We start from the raw sequence: 10,174 nt of genomic DNA, 5'->3' as shown, positions 1-10,174 counted from the left end.
ACTAGTCTATGGCCCTCTGCCCGCCCTGTGATTGGTGCAAGCCAAGAATTCTTAACTGGCAGAAATTGTATTGCTGTGTGGAATCTGCACACAAAAGCGCTGAGGCCGCCCACCAAGGTAGTGACGAGTCTAACCTGTGCTAACATTAAGGCACAACTTTTTGGATAGTTTCAGCTTCGTGTCAATATTTGTAACCACTGCTTGGATCACCTCCCTCCTCCTGCTACCTGCTGCTGTGATCTGTCCTTACTTGTGAGCTTTTCCATAGTGGGCCAGTGGCTGGCTTTTTTTAAGTGTGGGTTGATATTTTGTCATGGAGAGCTCATTTCAAAAACAGAAAAAGACAAAAAATATTGAAGCGAGGAAAAGTGTCATTGAAAAAAAAAGTGTTTGTTCTTGCTTGTACATTCAATGCTTCCTATTTTTCACAAGTAAGCATGATTGGCTGTAATCTTTTTAGTAAAAAATTTATCAGTTTACAGAAGCTTCCTCATTTGCTAAGAGATTTTTTTAAAAAATTGTGAATGTTACATTTAAAAGACATGAATAGGTATTGAATTCAATGACTTGAGAAATCTTTACATAAATATAGACTCAATGAATTATTACCATATTGTATTATTCCAAAGTTCTAAAGTCATTTTGGGATTTTAGGAATTATAGAGAAGCTAGCTTCAATGAACAATATAATTACTGTCAATAATCTGAATTTATCAGAGAAATGTGGCAGCCTAAAATTTTACTCAGATTGTGGATGTAAGGTAACTTTGCAGTCTACATAATTTGTGCTCATGACTAAGATTAAGAAAACCCTTTTATAAAGATACTAATTACATCAATTATTAAATTTAAATATTAATTACATAAAATTATGTAAACACCCATTTGCGCATATATATACATTTACATGCTGTTAAATAATGACAAAGGTAGCAACTATGTCTCTAAAGCAAGTGTATATAATTTAGTAGGTTTCATTTAATCTAGCCTTTTAGAAAGAAAAATCCAAAGTCTTACCAAGCTATAATGCTACATTTGCTGTTTTATTTTATACTGTGGGAAAACCTGGAGAAATAGATATAGAAATCTTGTATATCTAAAATTCACACACCAGTTTCTTTAATCCAAGGGAACTTGTATTAAAATTTAATTCTTAAATTTATTTTGCCCTCATAACTTCTATTTTTGGGTTTTAAGATCTTAGGATCCCAACAAGAAGGTTTTCAATAAAATATCTTTCAGTTTTTAATAATACCTTTGAAAGGTATTAGACCTGGAATCTCCAAAGTTTCTTCTTGCAGGTTTTATTCAATTTACTTATTTCTTTTCTGTAAAAACATATAGCACATGCTACTTCTGAATCAAAAGGCTGGGGTTTCCTTGGGATACTGACGTCGTCTTGAGTTCTTTACTCAACATCTTTTAGTTTTCTTGGACACTCATATGGGAAAGCAAACCTTTACTTGTTTTCTGGTCACTCCAGTTATTCATGATAGACTTATATTTCAAAGAAAGGAAAAGAAAAGAAATAATTGAATCGGGGGAAAACGCCATCCCCAATCTCAGAATAAAACACATAAAACAGGGGTGCCTGGGTGGCTCAGTGGGTTAAGTCTTCCGCCTTCGGCTCAGGTAATGATCCCAAGGTCCTGGGATCGAGCCCTGCATCAGGCTCTCTGCTCAGCAGGGAGCCTGCTTCTCCGTGTCTCTCTGCCTACTTGTGATCTTTGTCTGTCAAATAAATAAAATCTTAAAAAAAAAAAACCCACATAAAACAGCTTGTTCTAGGATTTCCAGCAAACCATACATTTATTCCATCCTCTACAGCAGTTGGTCCCTTGTCTTGATGAAGGGCTGCCACTAGGGCCCAATCTTTCTGTTCTCCTCTAATCTCTACTCTAGCAAAAGTTTTCTGGTAGCCTGGGAATTCTTATCCCCTGATTCCTGCTGAGTGGCTTAATCTCAAATGTCACAAAGAAAGAACCCATTTGTCTCCAAGTAGGTTAATATCTATCTAAATTGATAAAAATTTTCAAATAATTGCTAACATTTCCAAGAGGACGGAGTTTAAAGGTTTATTTATTTATTTGTGAAGAGGGAGGAGCAGGCAGACCTAGAAAGGGATAAAGACTCTCCAGCAGACTCCCCACTGAGCATGGAGCCTGTTGCAGGATTTGATCTCATGACCTGAAACCATGACCTGAAGGAAATCAAGACTCAGATGCTTAACCAGCTGAGCCATCTGGGTGCTCCCAAGAGGGCAGAGTTTCAATCACTTTTCCTTTGAGTTGGATTACATAGACTTTACCAGTTAAAAAAGTTCCTGTCCTGACTCCACTAACAGCATCTGGCAACCATTACTATGCAGCAAAAACTCCTACTACCGCTCTTACATATTGGAAATTCTCTTGCATTCTGTTGGCTCTCAGCTCAAGTAACCCTAAGTTGTGTGGATCATGTTAGCAGATGCTTCTTCTCACTTTAAACAGCTAGTTCAAGGAACTTTTTTTTGTTTGTTTGTCTAAAAAAGAACCAAATACTCTCAATCTCTTTGTTTGAATAAATGACCCAACAGAAGAAGAAAACGTCATATGCAGATGTTCCCGTAAGAAGAAAAAACAGCTGATAGAAGGAATCCAAACCATTTGGTATTGCCAACCCTGGGCCAACAGCAGGGGGCGCCAAAGGATCTTAACCATAGCATCCAGAGATCTTCTTTCTCCTTTGAGGAATACAACTTTCTTTAAAAAATATATGTTGTTTGTTGTGAGCATTTTTATGGGCTTCTCTTCTACTATTTCGAGTGGGGAAAATTCTGCAGTACTTTCCAGTAAATTCGTATAATAAATTGTTCTGGATTTCTAGCTGGATTCTAGAAACTACTCTTTTCTGTGCTCCAATACCTTGATCCTTTCTTCACCCAAGCAATTGCTTTTTCTCTGAGAATTTATTTGTAGCACCATAATTGTTTGTACGGAATCTCGTTGACACTCCTCTATCCCCACCAAGTACCATTTTGCTAACAGTTTGGGTGGCACACAGGTGTACCCTTTGGTATTTTCTTTTGAGAGCTTTGACTGGGTAAGCAGGTTTCCTGTTGATATAACAGTGTTTACCCATCTTGGAAAAGCTAATGTGGAAAAGCCTGTTGGGGTCCGTTATTAAAGGAATGAGACTGAGACAAAGTGAAAGTTATGCAAAGCTTTATTCTATGCCAAGCAGTAGAAGTCAGACTGACTGGCAAGGGCCACCTCCGAAGAGAGTGACCACCCCCAGCTTACAGGCTCAAGAATCGACTGACTGGTCAGGGCTGCCTCTAAAGACAGCGACCTCTCACAGGCTACCTTTTATTGGGTAAAACTGCAACCCATATCTTGTTCTTTTAACCCACTGGGTTTGTGTGTCTTTTGCTGGTTGGCTAGTTCCATCTGGTCTGGTGACTTGCTATTCAAGATTACCCCATACCAGGAACTGTTACAAATAGTACTTTCCGGGAAGGCTTAGTCAGTTAACATATTCAGTGTGAATAATAAGATGGTCGTCCTTCCCAGGATGGAGTCATTTTGGTTTGGGCAGGACCTTCTCACTGTTACAAACAGTGCTTCGTACTGATTAGATGTCTCCATCTGGCCTGACTCATCCTTGTATTCTGGGCTGTTATCAGGAGCTAGCCAACTACATTTTACTGGTTTCCTGGACTTGCTTCTAAGTAAGTTTCTCGGGGTGGGGGGCTTAATTTAAGTTTACTGCACAAACAACAAAATGGCTATTTAACCAAGATGGAGTTGCTCTGGCTAAATAAGCCCTTACAAGCCACCATGACTTCCAGCAATTGGAAAGCCATGCAACCCTTCATTTTCAAAAAGAACCTAAACCCCTTGGGGCGCCTGGGTGGCTCAGTGGGTTAAGGCCTCTTTCTTTGGCTCAGGTCCTGATCCCAGAGTCCTGGAATTGAGTCCCGCATCGGGATCTCTGCTCAGCAGGGGGCCTGCTTCCCCCTCTCTCTCTGCCTGCCTCTCTGCCTACTTGTGATCTCTGTCAAATAAATAAATAAAATCTTAAAAAAAAAAAGAACCCAAACTTCATGAGCATCTGTGACATCCAAAGGATGGAAGAGATCATCTATTAACTCTTCTATTAACTTTTCTATACTGTTGCCCCTTTCTCTACAGAGTCTTACATGGGTACAGATAAGTCCTTATTTCTTGGTTTTCTTCCATACTTTCTTTTGATTCCTTTTTGTCCCTTCTTTCTGTTCAGGTGACTTCCTGCCACGTTACTGGAGCTAATGAGGTATTATGTAGTAACAGGTTTGCGGATGATAATTCCATTTCATTTTTGAACGACTAGTTTCTTTCTACTTCAGGAGAGCAGCCGTAAGTTTCAGGTCAGGGAGGGTCAGACTTGTTGAGCCACTGAGTCTCCTGGGAAAATCCTCATAGTAATCTGTGAGGCGCACACATCTCTTACTCCTGCAGTCTGACCTTCTGGCTCCTCTTCTCTGAGTGTTATTACTCCTATTGGTAGTTTACTTTATCATGCAGAACAATTTAGTTGTCTTGTTCTTTACAGTATACTTCAAGATCAGCTCAAGAGGACTCTCCTTTGAAGATGTGAAAGACTAATTAAGCTATTTGCATAAGCAAAAGGATTCTCTCGCTACCTCATCTCTATATCATATAAACAGTATTGCAGAACTTTTTTAGTAATATACTTTTCTTCCTGTTGTATTCCCGTGTGGTTTTACTTGAAAAACAGCCAAATGATAAATACATATGTAAATATCCTGTCTCTTCCGTTGTATCTGATTAAGATGTAATAAGTTTCCACCTGTTAGGATGTTGTGGTTTGTCCTGGGTATCTTTGCAGGCAGAGAGATTGGCAGCATTTTCTGCTAATATACATTCGTGGATGATAAGCTTTTTCTGTTCTTAAATTTGGCATTTATTAATTGCTGAAATCGTATGCCCTTAAAGCTAAAATATCAGTTACCTAAGTAATATTCTCAAAAAGAGCTCTTTTTACACATGATCATTTCTCTTAAGTGTCCAATACAGTGTTACTCATTCAACAAACAGTTGAGCTTCTAGTAAGTTATAGACATTGGAAATACAGAGCGCCTCCCCTCCATATATAGTTTAGGAGATTAAGTGGCACATAAATAAATGAGTTAAAAATTTCAGGCACTCTGGTAGCAGTACCTGGGAGGTAAAATAGGGAATATAGGCTTTACTCCAACCTTTGTCCCTACGGGACCTCAGCAGATGTCTGCAGCCTGCAGGGGCTTTAGATAACATGCCCAGGTGGGGGAAGAATTCAAAGAAAAATAAAAAAGAGCCTGTTTGCAGACTTTTAGATGTTGAAAGGAGGAAGAAATTTTGCTGTATTTTCAGTGTTTTCAAGCAGGTCTGCAGGCAGGACCTTAAGCTGCATCAAAACTCCATGTGCAATGCAGCACCCCTGTGGGAGCACCCAGCTTTGAGGTCTGAATGCCAACCATAGATGGTTCAGATGCCCAGATTCTGCTCTTCTTTTATTTGATTTTGAAATGCCTTCTGGTTGGAGAGCAAACTATTCTAGCAGTAACCTTGGGCTTAAGTGGCTTAAGAATCACTGCCCACAGCAAAAGAAACAGTTAACAAAGCAAAAAGGCAACCCATGGAATGGGAGAAGATATTTGCAAATGACAGTACAGACAAAAGGTTGATATCTAGGATCTACAAAGAACTCCTCAATCTCAACACGCACAAAACAGACAATCATATCAAAAAATGGGCAGAAGATATGAACAGACACTTCTCCAATGAAGACATACAAATGGCTATCAGACACATGAAAAAATGTTCATCATCACTAGCCATCAGGGAGATTCAAATTAAAACCACATTGAGAGACCACCTTACACCACTTAGAATGGCCAAAATTAGCAAGACAGTCAACAACATGTGTTGGAGGGGATGTGGAGAAAGGGGAACCCTCTTCCACTGTTGGTGGGAATGCAAGTTGGTGCAGCCACTTTGGAGAACAGCATGGATATTCCTCAAGAAATTAAAAATAGAGCTTCCCTAGGGCCCTGCAATTGCACTACTGGGTATTTGCCCCAAAGATACAGATATCGTGAAAAGAAGGCCATCTGTATCCCAATGTTTATAGCAGCAATGGCCACGGTCGCCAAACTGTGGAAAGAACCAACATGCCCTTCAACGGACGAATGGATAAAGAAGATGTGGTCCACATACACTATGGAGTATTATGCCTCCATCAGAAAGGATAAATACCCAACTTTTGTAGCAACATGGACGGGACTGGAAGAGATGATGCTGAGTGAAATAAGTCAAGCAGAGAGAGTCAATTATCATATGGTTTTGCTTATTCGTGGAGCATAACAAATAGCATGGAGGACAAGGGGAGTTAGAGAGGAGAAGGGAGTTGAGGGAAATTGGAAGGGGAGGTGAACCATGAGAGACTATGGACTCTGTAAAACAATCTGAGGGGTCTGAAGGGGCAGGGGGGGGTGGGATATTGGGGGAACCAGGTGGTAGGTATTGGAGAGGGCACGGATTGCATGGAGCACTGGGTGTGGTGCAAAAACAATGAATACTGTTATGCTGAAAATAAATTAAAAAAAAACAAAAAAGAATCACTGCCCATGAGAACTCAAATTGCTCTGGACTGGCTAATTATCTAAGCTCTGAGCAGAGGAGGATTAATCATGAAGCTAATAAAGCCTAACTTCCTGGCCTTGTACTGTATGGGCCCTTCCGAGGCCCTGGGAGGGGCCCCAACCTTGTGTTCACAAGGGCATATGGTTTGAGTGTGCCATTTCTAGGAATGAGGAAAAAAAATCAATTTGGGGAAGTTATTTTTTACCCAAAGGCCATGAAAGTAATTAAAACCTGAAAATGGAGAAAATGGAGCCCTAAATCCAGGAATCTGGTTTGCTCAGGAAACCAAGAAGCAATGGAAGAGGTTTAAAGCACACAATGTCTTTTCATTAATATGGGAATGTGGAAGGATAAAAATAAAGTCAAAGGTGATAAATTGAGTAACCTTGCAGAAAGGAGAGATGGTTAAGGATAAAGATCAAGATGTTGAGAGATGAAAGCAGAGAAATAGGAGTGTGGCTATTAGCACAGACTGGGGTAAAAGGAGAAAGGAGGTGCAGCCAAGTCCAGTTGTTCTTAAAAGGGGGGTTTTTCATGTAGTTGTCAGTAAGTCAGAAACAGTAACTGGAAACCAACAGAGTCCAACAGAGGAAGCACACTGAGATCTGAGAGAGAAGCTTGTAATGAATACAGAAGAAGAAGCCTGGATGCAAGAAACTACAAAGAAGCACCTTCTTCACATGGCAGACTCCATCTTCTTTCCAAGTCTTTCTCCTTCACCTCAATCAGAATAGACTACATTATGCCACTGGAACAAATGAACACAAAGGTCTCAGTAGTGGGATGCCTGGGTGGCTCAGTTGGTTAAGCAGCTGCCTTCAGCTCAGGTCATGATCCCAGTGTCCTGGGATGGAGTCCCACATCAGGCTCCTTGCTCAGAGGGGAGCCTGCTTCTCCCTCTGCCTCTGCCTGTGCTTGCTCTCGGTCTCTCTGACAAATAAATAAATAAAATCTTAAAAAAAAAAAGTCTCAGTAGTACACACACACACACACACACACACACAGACTTATTTATCACCATGCTAAAATCTGCTGCAGTCAGTGGAGGGCTATGTGCTCCTTAGGAAATCAGGGACCCAGGCTGACTGAGGGCTCTGTCATCTTGTTAATGTCCCATCTGGAACATGCAGCTTCCATGGCAAGAAATTGAGAGACTAGAGAGTCATACCCAGGCTTCTCACTTCCTCCACTGGGAAGGGACACACGTGATACTTACCTGCATTTCAATGGCCAGAAATAGTCATTAGTGCCTAGAACAGGGAATATTGGATGGTTATTTCTTGTCTATGCCATACCCTTCAAACTTTTGATAGCACTGCTATCAGTTTTTTCTTGGAGAGCTTGTAAGGTCTAACTTTGTATAGAAATTGAACACATTTGAACTTCCCCAGAGTGGGTGTTGAAGACATTTTATATCTGATTTCTCTAACTGATGGGATCTTTGACTTCTCACCTCCAATTTAGTCTGTGCTGAATGTGATTAGTCAGATTTGTGTTTTCCCTGTTTCCTAGCTTCCATGAACCCCAATAGTTATAAATTGCAGGTTTTATCATTGTTCATGTATCCAATTCTTTTCTTTCTTTCTCTCTTTTTAAAAGAGATTTTATTATTTATTTATCTGAGAGAGAGCACAAGCAGGGTGAGTAGCAAAGGGAGAGGGAGAAGCAGACTTCCTTCTGAGCAGGGAGCTGGATGTGGGTCTTGATCTCTGGAGCCTGGGATCATGACCTGAGCCAAAGGCAGACACTTAACTGACTGAGTATGCAGGGACCCCTCCATTTCTTTACCCAATATTTATTAAGCTTTTACTATGCACTTTTACTTGGTCTTAAAGAGACATTGAAGAATAAGACACATTCCCTGCTCTCAAGAAGTTTCCAATTTGGAGACAGTAAACACATTTGTACAGATTAATTAGACACAGCAGTGATTTCTAGCTGGAAGGATCAGAAAGTGCTTCATAGAGATGATAGCTTGGAGCATTTATAAATTCAGGAAAGACTTAAATGTGAGAGGAGGAGCAAGACGGTAGAGGAGTAGGAGACTTAAGTATCATCAGGTCCCAGGAGTTTAGCTAGATAGTCATTAAACCATTCTGAACACGTACAAACTCAAAAGGACATCAAAGAGAAGAAAAGCAACAATTCTAGGAACATAAAAACGACCACTTTCTGGAAGGTAAGATGTGCAGGGAAGTGAATCCAAGGCAACATATGGGAAGAGAGACCACGGGGGAGGGGTTCGCTCCCAGCAAGCTGTAGAGCAGCAGAACACAAAATCAGAACTTTTAGAAGTCTGCTCCACTGAGGGACAAGGTTCCAGAGGCTAAACGGGGGTGGGGGGGGTGGAGTCCTTGTGGGGACAATGTGGTCTCAGGTCACAGAAAGGCCAGGGGTATCTGAGTGTGGCAGAGCTCCCAGGTATCAGAGTGGGGAAGCTGGCTGTAGATATGGAGCTGATCAGTGGGCTCTCAGCTTGGGGCTACCTTAAACTGGAATACAAAGCACAGTTGGGCCACTGCTCTTCAAGCAGGGACCTCACAAATGGAAGATCTGGGGAGACTCACCTTCATCCTTTGGGAGAAGCCATGTGGGAGAGCATGGCATGAATCTGCTGGGTTTGGAGACTCCAAATGGGGCTGTGCACCAGAGACAGAAAGGCTCAGTCACAGGCCTGGTGAGCTCAGAGTGCAGCCAGGAAGACAGGAAGGATTGACCGCTTTTCTCTGAGGGAGCACTGAGGAGTGGGGCTCTGAGCTCTCGGCTCCTCCAGAGCGGATATTGTGAGGTCCCCATCTTCATTCCCATCCTCCAAAGTGGTATGGAAAGTGTTCAGAAACAAAAGCTCCTGAGAGCAAACCCAAGCAGATTACTTAGCCCAGCCCCTGGCAACGGCGGTGCAGTTCTGCCTCAGGCAAAGACACTTGATAATCACTGCAATAGGTCTCTCCCACAGAAGATCAGCAAGAACATCCAGCCAAGACCAAGTTCCCTGATCAATAAGAATCGTGGAACTCCAGCACTAGGGGAATGCAGCACATGGAATCCGTGGCTTTTCCCCTATGATTCTTTAGTTTTTCAAAGTTCAATTTTTAAAATTTTCATTATTTTTTCTTTTTCTATTTTTTGAATTTTTCCTCTGTCCTATTTTAACCTATTTTATCTTATTAATACCTTTTTAAAAATCTTTTTTAATTTTCATTTTTATAGTCATATTCTAACCCTTTATTGTATTTTACTTTATTTTTTGTATACATCTAAGTTTTTTTTTCTTTAAAATTTTGGGATACAGTTTCTTCTTCTTTTTTTATTAATTCTTAAAATTTATTTTCAGCGTAACAGTATTCATTGTTTTTGCACCACACCCAGTGCTCCATGCAATCCGTGCCCTCTCCAATACCTACCACCTGGTTCCCCCAATATCCCACCCCCCCCTGCCCCTTCAGACCCCTCAGATTGTTTTACAGAGTCCATAGTCTCTCATGGTTCACCTCCCCTTCCAATTTCCC

The sequence above is a fragment of the Mustela putorius genome, unplaced genomic scaffold (assembly GCF_011764305.1).
Source record: "Mustela putorius furo isolate JIRA1106 unplaced genomic scaffold, ASM1176430v1.1 tig00003988_pilon_pilon_pilon, whole genome shotgun sequence".
Taxonomy (NCBI): domain Eukaryota; kingdom Metazoa; phylum Chordata; class Mammalia; order Carnivora; family Mustelidae; genus Mustela; species Mustela putorius.
The sequence above is the reverse complement of the archived record's forward strand: the minus strand, read 5'-3'. Positions refer to the sequence as shown.